Raw genomic sequence first — 24,589 nt, 5'->3', positions numbered from 1 at the left:
GTTCTCTTTACTGTATTTCCACAATGTTAATAAAGGTGGGTGCACGAATATTCGATACATTTGAATAACGAGAAGTGAATAGGAGAGAAGTGAATACTCCAGTAGTGCTTCTTGTCAATTATTCCATCTGACATATTTTGTATATGGTATCATTCTTTCGCAATGCATTTTTCATGTTCATAGTACATCTCATTAGTCATTGCCATAATCTTATTAACTATAGATTTTACGCATCTTATAGCGACCATTTTTAGGCCCCTTTATAGCCATGCCACATCTAATGTTTTTATCCACACCTCGTATTCACTATTCATGTACCACTGACGTGCCATTATCATCGCCTTGGCGCTCTTTGGCCACATCTGGCCCTTGCGCCAATAAACCACATTAATCAATCATCGAAGTGAATACTCCAGTCGTCAGCCGTGCTGTGCCACATTCTGTATGTCCGTTTACTGGGTCCGTTTCCAGTAGGAGTGCGGCCATAAAGTTTGCGACCAACCAGCTGCCGGCAGTCCAAACTCCAGCGCAGAAAACAATTTACGTTGTCTGCACAAATAATTAGACAAAAAAGCATATTAATATTTGTTATGAAACAGCCAGATTGCTTTTTCCATGCAAAAAAAAAAAAGAACGATCGGTATAATTTCGCGTTTCTATTTTTTCGCAATTCGCATATTATTCAAGGTTGCGACGGTTGCGGTGTGGTTACACTAGATCTGACGTTAATTAAAATTAGGTCCGGTGTCATTGGCGGGAACGTTTTATCCTTAGCATATCAAGTATTAAAGGATACTAGCTTGGCATTTGAAGTCGGCAGAGCATTGTTCATTGGCTGCGGAAAGCATGCACATTTCGCAATGCACTTTGTTTGTTAAATGACTCGCATCCTCGGCGCAGACGTATACCTAGACCGCAAGATGAAGTCGGTCAGGTTAGGCTCTGCACGGTGCAGGGCAATCACGTTGGACGAAACGCAGGAACAAAGAGAGGAAAGAAGAGGCCGGCCAAGAAAAAAAGACTGGCTTTTCGTTGGTTCTTTTGTTTCCGCTGCAGCAGGACTGCTCCCAGACAACAGAATGCTAAGTCGCGACGCGTGCGCTGGTGTTTTCGCACGCACTCTCGAACCTTGATGCTCTGCGCGACTGAGTGTGACAAAATGCGTTCATTGTTTACGGCCAGGCCAGCGGAGATCCCGTGGCAACCGAGCAGCAATAAAATACGGCGCCATACCTGGCTTCTTTGCCCCGCGCTTAACGAACGGGTTGGGAGCCGCCGAGGTAAGAATGGCGTAAGTTGGGAGCCCGGTGTTTCTTTCCTGCGCCGGTGGCTCTGGAGTATTGGGAGCGCCCGCGCTCGGAACAATTGCTGCGCGGCTTGTGCCACGGGGACAAAAGAATGGTTGTGTGTGCGCGCGCGCCTTCGTATCCCGGCCCATGCAGGAAGCGGGAAAGACGTGTGGGTGCCCGCGAACAAAGCAGGGCCCTCCGCAGAGACCTTGAGAGCGGTGACGGACGCGGCATTTTCCTTTTGTTTGCACGGCACACACTCATTTCTCGACATCCAGGAGGAAGGTGCGCGTTCTCTCCTGGTGCGTCTTAAACCCATTCGCGCAGGTAGATTCGAGCCCGGCACACACAGAATTTGTCCCGCTGGCTTTCCACGGCTTTCCAGGATCTAACGTGGCCGCCGGGAGCCAGAGGATGATTCGCCATGCGCGGTTTCCGCGAACGCTCGCGTCAATCTTGCGCTGTCTCAAGACATGCGAGCGCTTTCGCGGGACTCGGAAAATCTCGCATTCCGACGTTTATTTTCGTAATACAGCTTAATAGCACGAAAACCAATAGCTTCATTTCAATTCAGGTCAACCAATATCTAAATGCGTCTCTTTAGTATAAGCGCTGAAACGCGACTACATGTCCCATTTTATTTATTATATCCCCAAGACTTTGCAGCATTACAGAGGGGAGCAGGCACATGCCAGGAACATTAACAGCTATTGTGACTACAGAGCAATGCACGCAGGGAGCACATTTGATAAATAGTTACAGTAGATCATATATACGCTACAAAGCATTATAAAAAGAAAACTTGGAGAAGTTAAAAACTGAACACTGGTATTCATTCACTGAAATTAAATTTCATTATTTGAATATTTAATAATGAAATTAAATGAGACCATGGTCTTATTGTGAGGCACGACGTAGTAGAGAACTCCGTATTAGTTTTGACCACCTATAGGATTCTTTACCGTGCACCCAGTGCACGGGTGTTTTCGCATTCATCAAAATGGGGTTGCCGTGGCAGGGATTTGATCCCGCGCCGGTATCACCAGCGGGATCGAGCTTAGCAGCGCAACGTCAAAGCCACTACGCTACCACGGCGGATAACATTCAGAACAAATTATGTTAGTTATGATGGTTCTAAATGTAGATGAGTTGGTGGCACAGGCAGATAAATGCGGGAGGTGTTTCTCTTTTTTTTCTTTTTTTTTTAATGCGGGGCTTGAGTAAAGCCTGGTGTCGTCGGCGATCAGGCTGCTGAGAGACGTCTCGTCGATCTGGCGCGCGATTTACTGTACCGAATTGCAGCTGTTGCGAGGCGTGCACGAGGTGGCAATAACTAAGCCTCGTATATGGACACATCTGGCCATGGTTGCAGCTTGTCCAACTCATGCGATTGGCGTGCCTGACGAGATAGAAGTAGATGAAAAGAGAAACAAAGTATATGGACAGGTGGTCTCACTTGACAACGGAATTGTGCGAGACGAGGGAGGCGGTACAGCAAGAAATTCAAAAGCCAAATATAGTTACTACATAACAGTCATATTCACAACAAGACAAGTATACAGGACTGTGCGGTGATTATATCATTCTTAGTTTGGAGTAAGACATTAAAGGAAGCTTGTAGCACGCAATTCTGTCCAACGTTGTGCAGTCCCTTACACCTGAGTCTTTGCTGGCGCTGATGGGTGAGACGAAGAACAAAGCTGACGTAGAAATGAGACAGACGAGTAGATGAAGATATAGGGCAAGACAGTTACGTTGATGATTTGGTGAAAAAGCATCCACGTTTTTACACATTTCAGAATACTATAGGTAAAACAACAGTATTCATCTCACGTGTATTGTACAAAACAGTCTAGCAATTTGTGGCTTCCAAATTGTCACATTTTATCCCGCAGTTTTGGACAAGCTACGGCGTATTCGGTTTACTGTTCTCACTTGATTCTGGACTGTTGAAGCCGGTCCATGTATACAGGGTGTCCCAGCTAAAGTAGCCAATGTTTTAAAAACGACGGAGTGTGATAGGAGGCTCAAACCAACTCAGTGGTGTTGAAGATCGCGGGTCCTATTCTGCGGTACTTTTTTCGTTTCGCAAAGTCAATTAATTAGTATGAACTAATTGCCTAACTTTTTAAATATTGGCTTCACCAAGAAAGTGCCAATGCGAAAGTTGTAGACCACATTTAAAAATGGCTTACTGAAGTGTTTGCAATTAAGTACCATTGATTGAGCGTCTTGTAATTGCCTTTAAAGAAAGCCCGCGAAATGCAAAAACAGGGGAGTGATAGCACCACTATTTCAGCGCTCCCAAGTGACCGATCAAGAAACGAAATCCGCGTATCTGTACAGCGGTTCCGGGACGGGCTTGGCGTTTTCGGTGGCCGCAAGCTACGCGCCAGCAACTGTCGATAGTAAGATATGATAGCGAAAGAATAGAAGAACATGACAACAGCATTTTCCTTTCCGATTAAGCAGTTCCGCGGTCACCGCCGCTCGCCCAATACATTGACGCAATGTATGTACGCCCGTCTCACCATTCATGTAGTAGTTTCCATTGGCAATCCTCATGCGTATATAATTAATTATATTGCTTCGGGTTAACCTCCCTGCCTTTCCTACCACGTTTCTCTCTCTCTCTCTCTATATATATATATATATATATATATATATATATATATTATATATATATACAGGGTGTTTCAGCGAACACTTTCACAAATTCCCAAAGGTTGCCTGTGGCAGATTGCACAATTCTAGTTCATGAGCTGGTCTACTCGAAGAGGCGGACATTATTTGCACAAGAAATCGAAATGTATAATCGAATAATTAACAGAAATTCACTAATTAAGTTTTTAACTAATTACCTTTTGGCCCATATTGCAATTTACAAATTGTAGCCGTGGAGTTCGCAAAGCGGATCCTCTTGGAATTAATTCTCGGGATGACAGCAGTTTCGAGATATTAATTCCCGAAGTTTGCGGAGAAGTGCATTGGCGTTCCAGTTAGGTTCTTAACAAAACGTCGCTTTATGCATTGAAACACAAAATTAACTGGAACGCCAATGCATTTCTCCGCAAAGTTCGGGAATTAGTATCTCGAAACTGGTGTCATCCCGAGAATTCGTTTCAAGTGGATCCGTCTTGCGAACTCCACGGCTACAATTTGTAAATTGCAATATGGGCCATCAGGTAATTAGTTTAAAACGTAATTAGTGAATTTTTGGTAATTATTTCATTATGCATTTCAATTTCTTGTGCAAGTAATATCCGCCTCTTCGAGTAGACCAGCTCATGAACTAGAATTGTGCTATCTGCCACAGGCAACCTTTAAGGATTTTTGAAAGTGTTCGCTGAAACACCCTGTATATAGTACAACTGTACTACACGCCGTGTCATGGCCAGGCAAGCCAGCGCTCCGGACCGGCCGTTGCCGTATGCGTTCAAACACTGACGTCGATCGGGCAATGCTTTGCTTATCAGGTTAGAGCAAGCATATAGAGTTCGAGCAAGACATTAAACAGGTGCGCGTATCGACTTGTTTCCGTCGTAGCCTAAGCAGCTGGCGTCGGCAGATCTTGTAGGCAGCTGAAACAGCCGCAGCGCCATCTGGCCAGCGCCCGCGGTGCCCATGCATGTCTCATAATCAGATCGTGGTTCTGGCACGTAAAGCCTCAGAATTTATATTAATTAAACGATCCAGAGTTATCTTGTCGCTGAGATTCATTCTCACGGCACTCGACAACTTCTAAGCAGTGAATACGGAAAGCTCGTTTCTTCTATTCTCGGCGTTGCCTTATCGCTGAATTCCACATGTGAACGATACGAAAGGCGCAATATTTGTTGCGCCGGAGGCAACGACAATGAACGTCAGAAGAACGACTAACGTCAGACCATCGGGAGATCAGAACGTCAAAAGAAAGTCGGAAGGTCGGAAAGCGCTCAGGAGAGCGTGACGCGCGTCATTTACACACGATTACGAAGCGATTTCCACATGTGTGAGCGCGCACTGAAAAAATGAACGCTACAATGATGCTCGTATTCGAAGCCATTGAGTATCACCATGAATTGGAATGAAATGACACTTTTAAAGGTGTTTATGTGGTTTTAATTACCACCCTTATACCGAAAAGAATAGTTGGAACAGCCTTTTTCAATCTTTATGATATATGGAATACATACCTTTACCAAGGGTGTTGTTCCCAACAGTACGTTGATTGATATATTTGGATGAAATCGGAAATGTTGGCAACTATTGTGTCGCCGGCTTCTCCCAAAGTATTAAAGGTTTCTAACACGAGCTCATAAGAGAGGTCATTCTGGCAATAAAGCACTTTGCGAAAACGTGCGTGAATATTTAATATACGAGGCACTTTAGCTAATTTGTGCCAAGGCTAAAAAAAAAAAAAGTCACGTATGATCAACGAGAATGCAACCAAATCAATGTTCTTCGCTGTTCTGTTGATCAGCTCCAAGTACTTTTTCTTTGAGTCTAAATAATAAAGAACAAATATTATTCAAGTTTCAAGTGTTGATTTAAACGAAAAAGCTTAATTGGAGAAGTTGTAGATCCCATTGAGAAATATCCTATCGATTTCTTTCCGTGACGAAGGCTACACTGGTTTTTATTTTTCAGAGCTCCAAAGAAAACACGCGAGACCTATAATGAGTGCCGCGTGCACGGGCGCTTGCGCGCAGCTATATACATTAGTGCCTTCGAACAAGTGCATCAACATTAAGCCGGTTTTGCGGCAAAACCGGTTGTCCGGTTATTCGATTCACCGGCTATTCGAATTCGAAAATCAGATAAAGTCGGTTTGCCTGCCTGTTCGGTTATAATGTCCGGATATTCAGATATTCTAATATCCGGATATTTATTTTTTTCCGTGCAGGTATTGAAGTTCTTTGAATAGCTCTACTCCGTGGCGCGAATGTCGAAAAATAAAGCGGCAAATTACTCCCAGTGTATGTCAACACTGCGCGTGGGTTTGAGCAGCCTGCTTTTGAAAGCCACGCGCAGGGCGAAAGCTATCGGGATAAATTTATTGCTGTCTTCACTTTCGCATCGCCGCTAGCATTCTTCAACTCGCCACTAGCATTACCTGCAGTGATATGGCGTCTCCTGTCTACATTGTTCACCTGGGGATGAGGGCACCCGCGATGAAACTATAGAGCCTGAGTGCACGACGCGTTTCGTTGAAAACAGTTCGTATAGAGATATATCTCGGCCCTTTTCTTTGAAGTAGGATGCCCTGCAAAGCGCGATATTTAGAGGGCATTATTTCTCGATTCCAGGTACGAAGGCCTCCAAAATGAGGAGCCGGATGCCAGAAGGGGATCAATCCGTACATTAACATATTAGAGACATGCTTAGCAACATCACACTTATGGTTGATAAAAACGGGATGGGCATTAGCCAAACTATAGCAGCGGCACTCCTAATACAGTTCAATGTCCAGCCCCATGTCGGTCACCTGTCACGCGTATCTCTCTGAGGCCCAGCTGGGACATCACTTGGACGCACTGACATGATGGAAGGCCCGCGAGTCCAAGTACATCCCTTTTAACGCAACTTGCATGATAATGATAATGATAATAATGTATGCATCAAAGTCTCATCCACAAGCTCGGAGCGCATATTTCAAACTTCAGGAAATACAGTAACGGCTGAAAAAAGTCACTTCTATATTAGAAAATGTCACCCCCTTCTTGTTTTATTTAAAAAATAAATAGGGCGTACTTCGATATCTAAAAATGCAGAAGTGGACATATTAAATTCATAATTATCATGATGTCTTGCGGTTTACCAGTGCTTCTTTTTTTGTCTGATGTAATTTGTCTGGTGTAATTATTGACATAGGGAAAGAATCAAGCTGTTTAACAGGCCAATGCGGCTTACATTTTTTCTTGAGTCGAGAATTTGTATACACTGCGCAATACATTCCACGCGAACACATCATTCACACTTCCTCAGATGTTACTCAAACAAGGTATTCAAGGCACTACATTTGAGGATACTTTGGTGCCACAAATGGTAATTTTTCACGCCGTCAGTGCTTTTACTGGGGACTTTATTATTCATGTAAATCACACAAAAAAAGTGATCACTTGTCCATGCTGTGTCGGGAATTGTACTTTGTATACAGTCAATTTTAGGAACAACACATTCGCTTGTACACAGTGTGCTCCAGCTAACTATATTCGAGCTCTTAAATACGGTTGGCAGAATATACGATTACGAGACCCACGCCGCTCAGTCACCAGTCCTCATCCGCTGCCAAGGTGTTTTGTGTGGTAATTACCGGCTAATTAGAGAAGACAAAAGAGCTTATTATTAGCATTCATGGCCTAGCGTTCGATGGGGAAATTATTGTTGCCTCCATAGCAACCCATTCAGTCGTTTCCATCGCGCTATGGCATGTGTAATTGTTGTTGTTGTTTTTTTCGAGCTTTATTCATTTTTTTGCGCGCCCCGTTTCACAGATGTTATTAAATGATCATCTTCAGCCATATTTGAAAAGTGCTGCGTGTTACGTGTCCTAGCACCACGACACCAGTGGTTCCAAAAGTGATTTGAAGGAACTAACTCTGTTCACTGCCTGAATGGACAACCTCCAGGTCATTGTGATAGGTTGCGATTGTCGCGCGGAACGGGCCGCTAGCGATCTGCTAGCGGAAGCCAACACCGACAGCTTGCCACTCCTACATACGTATTATACGGTTGCCGAGTCAAGCAGTGCGAGGACTTCCTTCACTTTTCGGACCACGGGTGTCGCGGATGCCCAATCACGCGGCACGTTTCGTATTTCGCGTGCTACGGATAAAGCGCGGAACAAAATATTTACGCGCGACATAGTGCAATAAAAACAACCGAAAGGGTTGTTATAGGACGTATACGTACTGTTTCTCATCGGAAACCACGCCTTGAATAAAAAAAATTATCTTGTTTAATATTTTTCTCTAATTAGTGCGATAAGTACAAAACGAAAAATATCCTGGTGGAGGAAGAGGACTGGTAACCGAACACCATAGGAGACGTCTCATAATCGTATATTGTACCAGTTTGTGTAACAGCTTGGCCAACATTAGCTGGGACATCTCGTATAGGAAGATATAAAAACTGCCGTGAGCACGTTTCCTCCCGTTACAATTTAAGTATGAGTAAGTAAAAATGTTCTTTACTTATTGAGCTTACCCGCAACCCACGTGGTTAATGTGGCTTAGTTTGGCAAATTTACACATCTTTTGCTCGTGGAGAAATGAACATCCGGCTAAATACATGTGTTTAGGCTTTGTCTCCCTTTACTTTGATCTTTATATTTTGTTGAATTAAAACCGCCGCCCCTGTAAACAAAAATCGGCAAAGTGAATGAAAGATACAGCCTTAGGTGTGTCTGACTTTGCAACAGTGTGTTAGCGTCGTGGATGACAATCATATACAGTGCAGTCGCAGCTGGCCTGAAAACTTTGAACCGTGACGCTTTAACGCGTGTCAATGCCGCAATGACTGTCAAAGATTGACTGTCAATGACTGTCAAACGGTGTTGCTATCGAGCAGGCCACCATTGAACTTAAGGAAAATTTGGGGGCTCAGTGGTTAACCGTAAACAGAGATCCTTGTAGCTCTTTATTTTCGATATATTGTTCTGACTATGCCCTCAGAGCTTCGAGGGAAAGTTCGCAGATTTTTGCTGCGCATACTTATTCAACGCCTGACGGCACACACGTTTTAGCAGAATAACAGTAGCTCTTTCTCGGTACCAAGGGACGCATAAAGTGACGCGTAAATGAAGACAGGGCCACATTTTGGGCCGTCTGATATGGTATCGTAGTACACGCGAAGAAGCCAAATATTCTAATGGAGCATTAGTGGCGTCGCATATTCATGTTCAAATATCCGATTAAGCGGTTAACCGGTTACTTAAACCGGACATCTTGTGTATTCGTTTTTATAAATCCAGATAGCCGGTTTTAAAGGCCAGATTCACGGCGCTCCGGTTAAACCGGATGGCCAGTTTGACGGATATTTGCAAGCTCTACTTCAAGCACGCTTTCTATATGAATGGACGATTCTGAACACAGATAGAACGCACGTGGCATGTAACAGCTACAAGCCAAAATGAGAGGCGACGGCAGCGACGGGCACGCCCTTCATCTGGAATGCGTCGCCCATCTGCCGCCTAAACCTCCTCACCCTTTACTCAGTCTGCCAACAAGAATTGGCAGTGCTATTTATCGGTAAGTCCACTGGCTCTATTTGCTTCACTGCTTCGGCAGACATTTCTTGGCAAAAGTGAAAGCCAAGACCATTGTGTTCGATCCATTTCCGTTGCTTAACGCCTACTCATACATTGTCTGCGTTCAGCATCCATCATTCGTTGGAAGAATATTTGACGGCACTAATGTAGCTGCGCGTAGGCGCCTCTACAAGTCAAATCATTGCAGGAATGCAACCTCTAAAACGACAGAGCATGGTCTATTGAGAAGTATCTTTACTCGACGTTTCGGCCTCCGAAACATCGAATAAAGAAATGTCTCAATGGACCATGCTGTCTTTCTTGAAAGAAGCTGTGCAGCAAGCAAAGACCCGTCGACTTTATGACTATATTTATATATCCCGTCGTCGTGCGTCGCCCACACCTATTTTCAGCATTTCAGCTCTTTTGTTTGCTTCCAACGCCAGCGTCCGCAATTCTATCGCGTATACAGTTGTATTACCAGTAATATTATCGCTGATCGGATTTTCGAATAGTCAGGTTTTATTTTGCGTTAATCTCAATCAATGGAACAAGAAATGCATTCCCAGTTCAGCAGTGATCGGTGCTTACACGTACATGTCTTGGCCCGTACGTCAGCGGTAAGCAAAGCTATAAAACAAATTATTTGGACCTTTTGTTCTGTTTCGAGGTTTACGGCTTGCTAGCAAGCGAGTGCAAGCGATAAATGTTTGACAGGGTGAACAGGACCTTCGCCAGACGTATTCTTTCACTGTGGCGGTCCGGGTAAACCAAACTGGAATGCATATCTTGGCGCTACGCGGCCTTGTGCTGTATGAATTTACTGTACTTTAGGCAAACGGCATTTCTGGTGCACCACTATTCATACTGCATGAGCTTTTCGCACAAGATAAGTTTCGGCTGACTTTTACTCGCATATTATATCGTAACATTGTGGTGACGACGAAGAATCAAGCGCTGCCGAAATTGTTAGTTATGCACCTAACTGACCTAAGTCTTTATTTGGCAAACTTGTGCCTAACAACGACAGCGGCGAGCGCAGTCGTTTTCCATCGAATCGAAATTCACGGCTCGAGTCCATCGGCTATTTGTAAGTGTATCGCCGTATATTCCAGACTAATCGCTATTCGCGTGCATTCAAGAATGTACAGTCGATAGCAACAGTTTTTACCCGCCGGGGTGGCTCAGTCAGCTAAGGCGTTGCGCTGCTGAGCACGAGGTCGCGGGATCGAATCCCGGCCGCGGCGGCCGCATTTCGATGGAGGCGAAATGCAAAAACGCCCGTGTGCTTGTGTTGTAGTGCACGTTAAAGAACCCCAGGTGGTCAAAATTAATCCAGAGCCCTCCACTACGGCGTGCCTCATAATCAGAACTGGTTTTGGCACGTAAAACCACAGAAAGAAGAAGAAGATAGCAACAGTTTAAGAACAAGAGGTGCCGCTAGATTTTTTTTTTTCATCGCAGCCTATGCATAAAGGCTGAAATCAAGTGGTACTGCCTACGCACGTGCGCCTGTTTGATCAGCGGCATGCATTAATGCAATTTCACGGTGCACTGCTGTGCTAGAAGATTTTTTTTTTTTTTTTTTACTGATGCCGTGATCTCTAAACTTTTGCGCTCGACTGTACATTACTTTTTGCGTTGCGCGCGCAATCTATTAGACAAGAGTCCTTCGCTTTACGAATCGGCAAGAACATTCAAGAAATTTTGTATACAGTAGGTTCGTCTTGCGCTGATAACTTTATCAGAAATAATCCGCTTGAAAAACGGCTTTTGGCGAAAAGTAAAACAACGTACGCGTTACAATATACTCGTCCAGGTATGCGTATACACATGACGCGATGACGACTGAAACGGGTATTATATACTTTCCGATGGTGATGTGGCACATTTTATGTGTTCGTCTGGAATATGTGACTGAGACACTTGTCACAATGCTGTATCTCTTGAAAAATCGCTCGCTGGCACTGTGAGTGTGAGGCCATGCAACAACGGTGCCTATATACAGGGTGTCCCAGCTATCATGCAGCACGATTTTAAAAAAAGAGGAATGGCGTTACGCGAAGCAAACCTAGTGCATATTGTTTCCAGTACAGTGTAGTAGCCGTCAGTGATTTTTTCGTTACTGAGATTTAATTAGGAAATTGTAATTAATTATCTAACTCGAGAAGTACTGTCCTAATTATCAAAGTGTCAATGAGAAAGTTTTAGAGCAACATGAAAAACTTTCGATGCAGCTTTCTGTTGCCCAATACGTGCTACATAAAAGTGCTTTTCCGAGCGTGAAAGAAGCCCGCGAATACACGCAAAGTGCCTCGAGCGGACAGTCGCGCGGCAATTCTGCGTGCTTTTTAGGCAATTTTAGTGCTTCCGAACCATAGCTGGTGATGCGCGTTAAAGTCACCTGTGATAACCCCAACTTCGGAACATTACATCTGCCGTAGTGTGCCGCAGGGTGGAGTGCTGAGCCCTATATTGTTCAACCTCGTCTTGGTAGGACTTGTGGAGTATTTACCGCGGACAGTTCATGTCTCCATATACACCGACGACATTTGCATCTGGGCCTCTGCAGTGACTCGGCCTCAGGTGCGGGCCAGACTTCAGCGGGCGGCAACCATGACGGCGTCTTATCTACGAGAACAAGGCCTCAAAAGTGCGCAATGGTTCGCAATGTCGCTGTATCCCGTTGCAATCAACGATCAGGCTGTGTCCTATGTTAAAGCGCATCGCTTTCTGGGTGTCATCATCGACCGTAACCTCTCGTGGACCCCTCACTGCGTCTACCTAAAGAAGTTATTTGCTATTGCTCAGGTATTTAAATTTCTCTGCGGGAAAAACTGGGGTGCCCCAGTCCATTCTATGCTGTAGCTGTACAGGGTACTGTTCCTGGGTCTCCTTCGTTACAGTCTGCCAGTTTTGTCAAATACCTGCAAGACGAACATTCGCGCTCTGGAGAGCATACAAGGTCAAGCCATACGCACGTGTTTAGGGCTGCCTCGGTGCACCTCAAGAACAGCAACAATAGCCACCGCGAGAGACCATACGATCCAGACACACGTAGCTGCCGACTCCCTCAGAGCGCACATTCGTCATCTGTCAAGGATCCCCGACCATCACTTAGCTTCCCTGCAAGCGGAGAGACCTCAAGCGACCTTTTCAAAAGTGATTAGCGCCCATCAAGAGTGTATACCGTCATCTTTTACACCAGCGTCGAAGCCTTCATCTCCCCTGTGGTGCCTGAGACAGCCTCGAGTGAATTTTACTATTCCCGGAATCACCAAGAAGGCCAATCATTCATCGCTGGCTCTGAAGCAACTGACGCATCTATTAATGCACCAGACATATCATGACTACATACATATATATACCGACGGTTCGACCTCATCTACCAGCTCAACTGCCGCATTCGTCGTTCCAGCCAAGCAAGTTGCAGCTAAATTCAAATTGTCACATATGACTACATCTACGTCGGCAGAACTTGCAGCCCTCCATGCAGCTGTGACCTATGTCACCGAAGAGCCGGCTCAGAAATGGGTCATATTCTGTGACTCTAAGGCAGCCCTTCACAGTATCAAGTCAGCCTTACATCACAGAACTTACGAGCAGATGATATCCGACATCAGGGAAGCACATCGCCATGCTCTGGAAACAGGGCACAGCATAGTCTTCCAGTGGATTCCTGCTCACTGTGGCATCATCGGCAACGACATTGCTGATAGGGCTGCCCGATCTGCCCACGAAGACACCCAGACGCGTACAATACCTTTGGCGAGGGCGGACACTGCCAGGGAACTTCGTCCGCTTGCACGCAAAACGTCACAAGCTTTATGGAATTCAAGTGATTTCAATTGCCGATTGTGTAAGTTGGACCCCTTGCTACGTCTATAACTGCCATCTAGCCTTTCCCGCGGTGAAGCAACCTTGCTGTGCCGCTTGTGGCTGGGAGTGGCGTTCACGAACGCTTACTCGCATCGTATGGGAATGGCCGAGAGCCCGATGTGCGACTACTGTATGTGCGAGGAAACCATCGAGCACCTATTCTGTACCTGTCCTCGCTACGACGTACAACGCCTCTCTCTAAGGACAACATTAAACCGGCTGGACTCGAGACCGTTCTCTGAGTCAAAGATACTGGGACCGTGGCTACACCCGTCACTGGCACAAAAAGCGTTGCGTGCATTAGTACAGTATTTGAAGTGCACCGGTTTAAGAGACCACCTATAGTGTCCCTGTACATCGTCCCACGTGTACTGAGTGCTCATTCTCTCCCTATTTTTCTCTTTCTATTTCCCCTTTCCCTTATCCCTAGTACCCGCCGTGGTTGCTCAGTGGCTATGGTGTTGGGCTGCTGAGCACGAGGTCGCGGGATCGAATCCCGGCCACGGCGGTCGCATTTCGATGGGGGCGAAATGCGAAAACACCCGTGTACTTAGATTTAGGTGCACGTTAAAGAACCCCAGGTGGTCCAAATTTCCGGAGTCCCCCACTACGGCGTGCCTCATAATCAGATCGTGGTTTTGGCACGTAAAATCCCATAATGAATGATGTAGTGCAGGGTAGCAAACCGGATGCTCTTCTGGTTGACCTCCCTGCCTTTCCTCTCCTTGCTCTCTCTCTCTCTATTATTGTCGCTGCTCTTGGTAGAATTATAACTGAATGCACGGTATGCTATATCAGACAAATTACTGAGGCCAATATACTCAAGGTTTACTTATTGCTACAGGCACAAAAACGCGGTTTGCAAGGGCGACGTAACATGCCAACGGTTTGGAGGGGCTCATCAAAATGATAGCTGCGAGGCTACTGACCTAAAATGTCCAAACGGCACCGGTCCACATGAAGCGACATCAAGACTGCCAGAAAATCAAGGACGAAATATCTGTGCTTCGAAAGATGGTGCGGAAACACTCCACTCACAGGTAGGCTGCTACACCGATACGCCGCCGCAGGCGCTGATCGCGACGTAGACGACGGCAAAACAATAGTATTTCCCGGACAGATGGACCATCAGCCGCATGCCGAACCCCTCGCTTGCCAAGTTTGCTCCTGCGATCAAGATGCGAGCCCGATATACCTTCTTCGGCAGCAGTATACGTGGAACAATACGCAGCATAAAACGACGCTCCCGCCGACCGACTCTGACATTGAATGACCGTCGCTCCCATCCAAACAGTCAGGCATAAATGCGTCGGGTGATGTGTCTGCAGATGTTGTTGAGAATGATAAGCAAGAAAATGAAAATGTACGAAACACCTCGTAACTACAATGCGCTCACTTCTCTGCGGGCTACAGACGCCGGTTGATAACACCGCGCTACATGTTCTAGATGCTTTGGAACCGCTCCTTGCGGCTCTACAATAAGGCATCATGGCGCTGTCTTTTGAAAACCAATTACGAAGATCCGCAATAATGCAGTGGAATGCCAGAGGCCTACGAGGTCGCCTCGCAGACTTTCGACAATGGCTGTTCAAGTACCAGTTTCCCGTGGCTGTAATATGTGAACCAAACATGGCGTCCTTACTGTGCGCATATCTGGATATGTGCCACTGTGGTCAAGGAATGAACACAATTTAAGCAAAGTGCTCACTTTTGTTGGTCGGAATTTAGCGTACCTTCGTGAAGACATTCCCCCACATGCTTCCATCGAGTAAGATTGCATAACGCTGAAGTACAAGCGGCGCACATTCTCAGTAATTGGATACTCCAACATCGAGCATAGACTGTTCATATTTGCTGTCCATAGTAGAAACTTGTCCAGGTCCCCACATAGTCATCGGCGACTTTAATGCCCACCATCCCATGTGGGGCTTTGTTTCGACAAACGCCCGCAGTAGAGACTTGGCTGACTTCATGCTTATTCAAGGCTTGATGGTGATCAATGATGGCTCGCCAACATACCTTCGAGGCTCTTACTACAGCACGGTTGTCTTGACATTGCGTTTGTTTCAAAGAGCCTGCTGTCTGCTACACGATGGTGTACTGATCTCGACACCCATGGAAGGGACCATCGACCAACATATATTCAGTTGAATGAAATGGTTACATCCCCCAGCATCGATTAGCCAACATTTCCAGAATCTACGAACACCGCCCATCAAACCATCCAATCACCGTTCAATATTGAAGATGTCATCGCGTTAGCATTACGCGACACACCAAAACAGCTGAGCGCACCTGCACCTAAATCACCTATTGATGGCCAGTACGAGCGACTTCGCGCGATACGGCGTCGAGCAGAAGGGAAATACAGAAGGACCAAATCACCATCAGACGTCGCTGCATCTCGACGGGCTCAACGCCATGTCCTGTGCTACCTTGACAAGCTCGACAAACAACGTTGGAGATCATTATGTGGCTCTCTGGACCCGAGAAAACCTCTCTCTAGGAATTTGGCAAATAGTGCGAAGCTTTCGATCGCCTCCACAACAGCTGCACCCGTTCAGCGTTGTCGCTATACGGCAAGGCCGGCGTGAAGTTGAGGTCGCCGAAGACTTCTGCGAATTACTTGTGAGTGCCTCTAGCGCGCGGTTTACCAACGCAACCATGATTGACGTTTCCGCCTTCTAGTGATCACCGTCTGGATGCGCCTTTCACTATACACGAGCTTGACGCTAAGATATCTGCTTCCCGCCGGCCATTTTGTCCAGGACTAGATGGAATCACATATTCCGCGATTTGTCATCTTGGCGCGGAAGCTCGAGAAATTCTCCTGTCGCTCTACAACTCTACGTGGGACTCAGCGACTGTGCCTGACAACTGGAAGTGCAGTCGTCTTGTGGCTCTGCCAAAAACCGGGAAATGCCCGCATGATCTTTCACATTATCGGCGGATAGCCTTGGTAAGCTGTATCGGTAAAGTGATGGAGCGGATGGTACTGAACAGACTGGAATGGCTACTCGAGAGAAGTGGTGGATTTCCCGATTTTATCAACAGATACCAAGAGACCGATCGTCTATTTACCGTGTGATCGACCTAGTATCTTCTGTCCAACAGGAGAAAAAACGCCGTCTGTTATGTGCAATATTTCTGGATAATAAATGTGCTTACGACAACATCTTCTACCATTCGATTCTTCAGAAGTTTGAAGATATCGGAGTTGGTGGCCGGATGTATGCGTGGCTGTACAGTTACCTCAGTGGCCGCACCATTTTCATGTCCACTGCGCATGGCGAGACTGATAGACGTGACGTTCGCAGGGATGTTCCGCATAGTGGCGTCCTTAGCCCTATATTGCTCAATGTTATACTGGTGGGCCTTGCAGACGAGCTACCTGACACAACGCATATCAGCACGTACGCGAATGACATTTGTATCTGGTCATCTGGGGTCACACGTCCACAAGTGCGTGCAAGGCTTCAACGCGCGGATACCATCACCGCGAAGGACTTGCGCCGTAAAGGCCTGCAACTCTCAGCAACTAAGCGTGCAGTGCTGGCATTCACGCGCAAATCAATGTCACAATATCCCATCGTTGTCGACGGAACGGCGCTCCCTTTAGTCACCCACCACAGATTTCTTGGTGTGATAATAGACCGCAATCTTTCTTGGACAAAACATGTTACTGCGCTTATAAGGCTACACTGACAAACTTCGTACACGTTCTTCGTGTTATATCTGGACTGAGATGGGGCCCCTCTGAACGAAGTTTGCTCAATGTGTACCAGGCACTTTTTGGGGGCTACGTATACGCTACAGCATGTCTGTTCTATCTTCTTTATTTATTTTTATTTAGCAATACTGTAGCCCCTTGCACAGGCCTAAACAGGAAGTGAATGTAAAAATGCACATGAGCATGCGAAAAAACAGGGGAAAAAATATCGAAAACTGCCATACAACAACACTGGCATTGAACGCAAGACACTTCCTTTGTTTCTCATGAATCCACAAAAGGTGCTCAAAAGAATTGTAATATTAGTCTTATAACATTATTGTAGTTATCGGGGCTTGAGAACCAGCAGAGGACCGATAGCCGACACTACAATCTTCGACGACGCTACGTCGAGTACCAGCCTGGCGACCGTGTTTGGGTCTGGACTCCGATACGCCGACGAGGACTTAGCGAGAAACTGTTACGACGATATTTCGGACCCTATAAGATCATCCGACGTATTGGCGCACTAGACTATGAGGTCGTGCCAGACGGCGTTTCGCAATCACAGCGGCGCCGCGCACGACCTGAAGTCTTAAGACGCACCACGACCACGTGGTGCGTCTTAAGGCTTTCTATGACCGCTGACCAACTTAGAGACTTTGTTGCTGTGTTGTTTTTTTTTTCTTTATTATGGATGGTTTTGTTTTCGCTTTCGTGCTTGTAGCTTCGGGACGATGCTTTTTAAGGGAAGGGTATTGACACGTATACATGTTTATCTTTCACCGGTGGCCGCTTTCCACCGGCTAACAAATGTTAAACGTTATCGCTATAGGCGCAGGACGTGCCTGCATGTATCGAAGTTTCTCGAACGTTATCGATGCTTCTATCCGTTGTCTGTGGTCACCAACGCTTATGTAATCTGATTGTATATGAGCGACGCGAATTGTGTAGTACATTCTGGAAACACGCGGGCAGCAGGGATTACTCTGGAACCTTCGATGACTCATGAATAAAAGCTGACGCGTTTCCCCGCTGAGCAGATTTCGACGATCGCCGACTGTGTTCGCCGCTATCGTTGTGATTCGAGTGCAATTTGCTTTTGTGGGCACAGGTTCGCCCAATAGAGTCCATTTCGTCATTCACAGTTTTGCGACTGTTTCTTCGCCGTCACTACTACGTGACAATACGATGGAGCGAAAGACGTTGGAAGGTTCTCTAGCCAGCGTTGGCAGGCAACCACTGTCGGAGGACGCTATCCTCGGCCCATGGCCTGACACTGCAACTTCAATGCGGGCAACTAAAGCGCTGTTTAAGTTTCTGCAGGACACTAAGCTAGACGAGCGGCTCTAGTAGGGCCACCGTCTAATGTACCTAAGCACTCACCACTCCTCTCATCATCATCATCCATCCCAGTACTTTCACTCCCCTTCCCTCTTCCCCAGTACAGAGTAGCAGACTAGAGCACCCTAGCTCAGGTCGACCACTCTTTCCTATCAATAAAACTTATCTACAGGCTTCATACTTTTCAGTCGTAAATTGCGGCTAGTAAAACATTTGCTAAATCACCCAAAACCGAGCGGTAACATGTGTTTGGTCATCTGCATATGGCCCCATGATGCCCTCCAAATTATAGCGATGACGCGCAGTTGCCATCACCGGCCGCTGTGCACGTGAACGCGCACAAGCATTTGTGCTCTTTTGTGCAGGTTTCCATTTTGGAGTGCTTAAAATGCTTGCTTGTTATTGAAATATTGTATCCTCCAGAATGTTGCTAACGCTATACTCTTCACGTACTCCGTGTGCCTCTGATCCTCCTGATCCCCCCTCCCTTCTATTATTTTCGAAGCGCTTCGAAGGTGCGCATGTCAGCATGAAGTTTTACGAAATTCGACCCAAGGGCAAATTTAAACCAGTCACTGTTTTGAGAGACCGAAACGTTCATTTCTTATGGCACTCAGTTCCATTGAATTTCCTATCTGCGCTAGCGGAAGATGGCGATTTATAAGAAGACATTATTGTACCCTTTGTTCTCTCTTTGCCTAATGCTTCTTTTGCAGAAAGGTCATTGTGCTGGACACGCATTTCTATGGTAGGCGAAAGCGTGCATGATGCCCGTGTCACCGTCCTTTCCTGCACGCGGTTGCGCGGTCACTTCGGGAACAGAAAAAGTCGGAAAAAAAGTCGGTGTGTCCCGCCTATCATTTTAGGCACTCTCCTCAAACGCAGGCTACAATTCGTCGTATGCATCGTAGGGTCTGTGTACTGTATTATTATGGTGTCCCGCAGAGTGGCCTTAGAGGTATACGACAAACCGGAAGGTGGAAATAGCGCGCATCCTGGCAAACACGTGCTTTACTGCGTATATGTGCGTTGTCTTAATGTTTGCGCCACTAGGTCTAGCGAAAAATTCAAGGACAAAAACAAAAACTTACAGATTATTTGTAATAAGCGACGGCATAGTAAGATCAAGATGTGCTCCGCTATCGGGACATAATAGAGAGTATTAGAATTGGGGCCCCCTTACTTTTGGGCCACAAGCCGCGTTACGTTCGTTGCTCTTGGGTTCGGAGGAGCATCAGAGATTTAGAACTGCATATGGGACAACAACAGTGTTGGGTTGCGCATTTGAGACGCCGCAATGGTGAAAATAGAAGGCGTTTGAAAGCAAAAAAAAAAAAAAACAAGAAAAAAAAAAAGTACAAGAAGAGTCTCAGAAGGGTTTGGGCGCGAGCTCGTTGGTACTGATCATACATATTTAAGACAGCGCCAAAAACACGGACAAGAAAGAACACAGGAGAGAGAGAGAGAGAGAGAATAAACTTTAATAAAAAGAGCACGCGAGTGTAGGTAGCTCCTCCGCTCTGCAGTGGGTGGTCCCCTCAGTCCAGGAGTCCAGCGGCCTTAGCTGCCCTTCTCGCTCAGTTGACTAGGTTGAGCTGGTCCGTCGAGTCGGAGCTGGACAGCGCTGCCTCCCATTGCCGTGTGGTGGGGTGTGTTATGGGTGTTAGCTGTGGTGTGTTTGCGCAAGCCCATACCATGTGGTAAAGTGTTGCACATTGATCACAGTGTGGACATTTATAGGAATACAGCGCAGGGTGTATGGCGTGGTAAAGACTCAAATGTGGATATGTGTTTGTTTGGAGTTTTCGCCATATTACGGCCTCCTCTCGCGTCAGAGAATTATGAGGTGGGGGTAGTGTTCTTCGTGAAAGGCGATAGTGTTGTAGGATGTGAGTGTAGGTAATGTAATGGTATGGGCTCTGGTTGGAACTGCTCGGCGCGGTCATCTCGCGGCTCCCGGTGTGCATGCGCTCGGGCGTAGGCGTGTGCCTGCTGATTGCCGCGTAAGGACTCATGCCCCGGAGTCCACACGATTTGTATGTATGGTGGCAGCTGGTGCGCTCCATTCAGAATGCGATTTGCAGCCCTGGAAATTTTGACCCTGGAGTAATTTCTGCATGCCGTCTGAGAGTCCGTCAGAACTATGACGCAATCCCACTGCGGTCTCGTCGTGATGGCTAACGCTATCGCTAGTTCCTCTGCCTCCGCAGCGCTCACTCTGGAAACTGACGATGCATTTATTTCGGTCCCGTGATTGTCGACTACGCTGGTGACGAATGCGGTGCTTCTTGCGGTGCTGGCCGCGTCGACGTACAATACATTGGGGTGGTTTCCATACTTTCTCGCGAGCGCCTGCGCTCGGGCTTGTCTCCGTCCGATGTGGAAGTTTGGGTGCATGTTCCTGGGAATCGGTGAGACGTACATAGTTTCTTGTATTCGTGTTCGGATTTTGGTCAGTGCGCTGGTCTTCCGTACGGAATATCCAAGACGTTCCAAGACGCAGCGTCCCGCTATTGTGCGTAGTAGTCTTTCCTTCTGGCTCACCAGGTGGGCCTCTATGATTTCCCGTACGTTGTTGTACACCCCTGTCTCCTCGAGGCGAAAAGTAGCCGTTCCGGGTGGGAGTCCGAGCGCTTACTTATACGCCTTGCCTATCAGCCGGTCGAGTACCTCCACTTCCGCGTTCCTTAAATTTAAATATGGTGCCGAGTACGCAATGCGGCTCACAATCAGAGCCTGCACTAATCGAATAAGGTCCTGTTCCTTGAGTCCCCTCTTCCTGCTAGTAATTAGTTGAATCATGCGCAAGATCTGCGTGGTCGTGTGTTGTAGCTTCTGTATGGCGTATCCTCCGCCCCCGTCCTTTTGTAAGTGTAAGCCGAGGATCCGAAGTCTGCCTACCTTGGTAATTTCTCTAGGACCTATTCGCAGGTGGATGGTTGGTGCCGGGGCTGTTGATCGTCCTCGTGAGCGCTTCTCGATTATGAGGAGCTCCGACTTCTCCGGCGCGCATTGCAGTCTGCATGTCTCCGCATAACTTGCTACGACGTCTACTGCCTCCTGTAATGCCTCTTGTTGTTCTCCTATGGACCCTCCGACCGTCCATATCGTGATGTCGTCTGCATACAAGGCATGTCTGATCCCCGGTATTTTCTCGAGTTGGGCTGGGAGTTTCATCATGGCCACATTGAAAAGTGTCGGTGACAGCACTGCTCCTTGTGGCGTTCCTCTGTTAGGTGTGTCTATTCGCTGTGACCTCACATTTCCCAGCCCTATTGTGGCTGTGCGATCAGTGAGAAAAGCCCTCACGTAGCTGTACGTTCGTCGGCCGCAATTCGTGTCACTGAGATTGGATAGTATGGCTTCGTGCCCCACGTTGTCAAAGGCTCCCTTTAGGTCTAGTGCGAGAATTGCTTTTGGGCAGCACGGCGTTGCTGCAGTCAGTACTTCCTCTTTGAGCTGCAGAAGCACGTCTTGCGTTGACAAGTTGGGCCGAAAACCAAACATCGTGTTCGGCATCAGTTGACGTTCTTCGAGATGCGTCTGTAGCCTGTCTAAGATAACACGTTCCATCAATTTACCGAGGCAAGACGTAAGCGAAATGGGTCTTAGGTTCTCCAGGCAGGGCGTTTTTCCTGGCTTTGGTATCAGTGTAATCTCCGCATGCCTGAATTCCGGGGGTAAGGTCCCTCTGCTCCAGTGTGCATTTAAGAGTTCCAGTATTGCAGCTTGTAGCAACTTGTAGCAACTTGTAGCAGCTTGTAGCAACGTAGCAACTTGTTGGTAATTCCGTCCTTGCCAGGAGTGGTGTTTCGAGTGAGTCTTGCGATCGCTCGTGTCAGCTCGGAACGCGTTATGTCCCGGTCGAGCTCGCTGTTTTCCAGTCCGGCGTAGTCAGCCGCTGGCTTTGCACCAAGTATCGGCTGGCCAATATATCTGCTTTGTAAGGCACACAATAGCTGATCGTCTGTGCCTCCGAAGTTGTGTAGTACTCGGCTCATCGTGTGCTTGCTTTCTCTCTTGCTCTGGGTCGGATCAAGGAGATGTCTGAGTATGGTCCACGTCTTCGCATTGCCCAGCGTTCCTTGGAGGGAGTTACAGAACTGGTCCCAGTTCTGTCGTGCAAGTTGCTCTGCGTAGCGCTCTGCCTCGTCCGTTAGTTTCGCGATGCGTATTTTTAGCTTACGCTGGTGCCGTTGCCTTCGCCATCTTCTAAGCAGACTGTGGCGCGCTTCCCACATGTGTAAGAGGCGCGGATCCACTGCCGGATTGTCCGTGGTGAGTGCAACCTCCTTGGAGTGTTTGGCTACCGATTCCTGCAGTTCTCTAATCCAGGCTTCTAGATAGGTTATCGCTTGGGCTTCTTGAACACAGGACACAGGACGAACAGAACACAGAACACAGGACGAGCGCTGGCTCGCAGACGATAATCGCTCGTCCTGTGTTCTTTCGTTGTCCGTGTTATTGGCGCTGTTTTAAATATGTATGATCAGTACCAACTAGCTCGCACCCAAACCCTTCTGAGTCATCAATTATCGTCTGCGAGCCAGCGCTCGTCCTGTGTTCTTTCTTGTCCGTGTTTTTGGCGCTGTCTTAAATATACAAGAAGAGTCTCTTTACAAGTGAAACATAAAAGAATGCAATTTTAACACAGAAAAAAAAGGCTTGTTTGTAATAAAACAGTAATAACAGTTTGTAGTAAAATAGTTTGTAATAAAAATAATGACTGTTATTATTTGTATTGACTTGTGTCTGCCCCTTTTAAGCCAAGGGTGGTCAAATGACCCGAGCTCAGCTAGCGTCTTCTTGCGTTGCCCTGAGCCTCTTGCCCCTAAAATGCCGAAAATCAGCCGGGACAGGGTGACTTTACTCTGAAACAAACTTGACTTGATACGAGATTTGGATGGCTGCGGTTGCGGCTCTTAGGTATCTCGCGATTTCTTGTCACCCGCGAGGGCGACCCAAGACGGCTTGGGGCCCTCGCTTTCGATTTGTGGGTCTTGGTTCAGTGCGAACGCAAGAAGCGAAGACTGGCTTGGGTTCTGTGCATGTGCACTTGCGGCCCACAATTTTCTTGGGTCCCAAGCCGCTTGTGTCCCCAGTTCTAAAACTATTTTTTTTTTCGTAACGTAAAAAACTGCAGAATGCGAACAATGGTGCTGAAAAATTAAGAGATTAAGCGTGCAAGCTGATGGTGGACATTCTCATCTATGTCCTGTAGGCCTGCGCTGAAGTTGTGGTACACTATCTTGTAGTTACATTCACAAAATCTATGTAAGTTCCAAACAAAACTGATGCCTTACTTTACGCCCGACAAGTGGCTCTGTGGTTATGGCGTTCCGCTGCTGCTTGTAACAAGGTTGCGGGTTTCCAGGTGGGCACACAGCAATGACGGTGAAATGCAAAGGCACCCAAGTACTGAAATTTTAATTCCAACTGGTCACACATGATTACGAGCCTTAAGATTCCACTGCGGCAGCACTGGGACGCATTGTTATCACCAACATCATCACCACCTCTTGAACGCATTTGTGACTTTCTTTTGAACCGATATTAATTGATATTTCATATGGTGATCACATTCAAGTAAGCTCATTTTCGAAAAAGAAATAAATGAACTTTCCTTGCATGGACTACTGAGAAGCCGGTAGTTTTTATTACTATTATTAAATGTGTCTGCAGGAGAGGTTGGCATCATGGGTGATGCCCGCTATTCCTTCTCTTAGGCAAAGAGTGATTATAAAGAAATTGGCTGGCTAAAGGAAACAAACGAGAAAAAACGAGACAGACCATACGTAACAAAGATAGGCCGGCTGAAACAGACACAGAAAAGAGATACAATATCAACATAAAAGGTAAATATAGGTCCGAAAGCGCTAACGCAGAGTTAAGATAAAGCTAAAATTGACGCGTGGTACGTCACCTCTTTTGACTTTTTATGTGCTGCTCCACGTCCATCCGCGTACTGTCGAACTACTACTGCCATGGGACGAGTAGTGTAGCCAGCGCCACATGAGCGCGTCATCATCCTTCGTATTTTATTTCATAATAAAAGTCACGCCGCCGAAGATCTCCCGATTTTCGCTCGTATATTCTGGTCTCCTCAGTAACACAACCATTGGTGATAGTCGCGGTGCC

At 46.8% G+C, this 24,589-nt stretch overlaps 1 protein-coding gene across 1 annotated transcript in view; it reads left to right on the top strand.

Moving 5' to 3' along the window:
* LOC119436113 (acyl-coenzyme A diphosphatase NUDT19-like) overlaps nt 1-24,589 on the top strand; it is a 155,825-nt gene that overhangs the window by 99,726 nt on the left and 31,510 nt on the right. The window lies entirely within an intron of this gene.

Source organism: Dermacentor silvarum, chromosome 1 (assembly GCF_013339745.2).
Source record: "Dermacentor silvarum isolate Dsil-2018 chromosome 1, BIME_Dsil_1.4, whole genome shotgun sequence".
NCBI classification, from domain to species: Eukaryota; Metazoa; Arthropoda; class Arachnida; order Ixodida; family Ixodidae; genus Dermacentor; species Dermacentor silvarum.
This window is presented reverse-complemented; position numbering and strand designations above follow the sequence as displayed.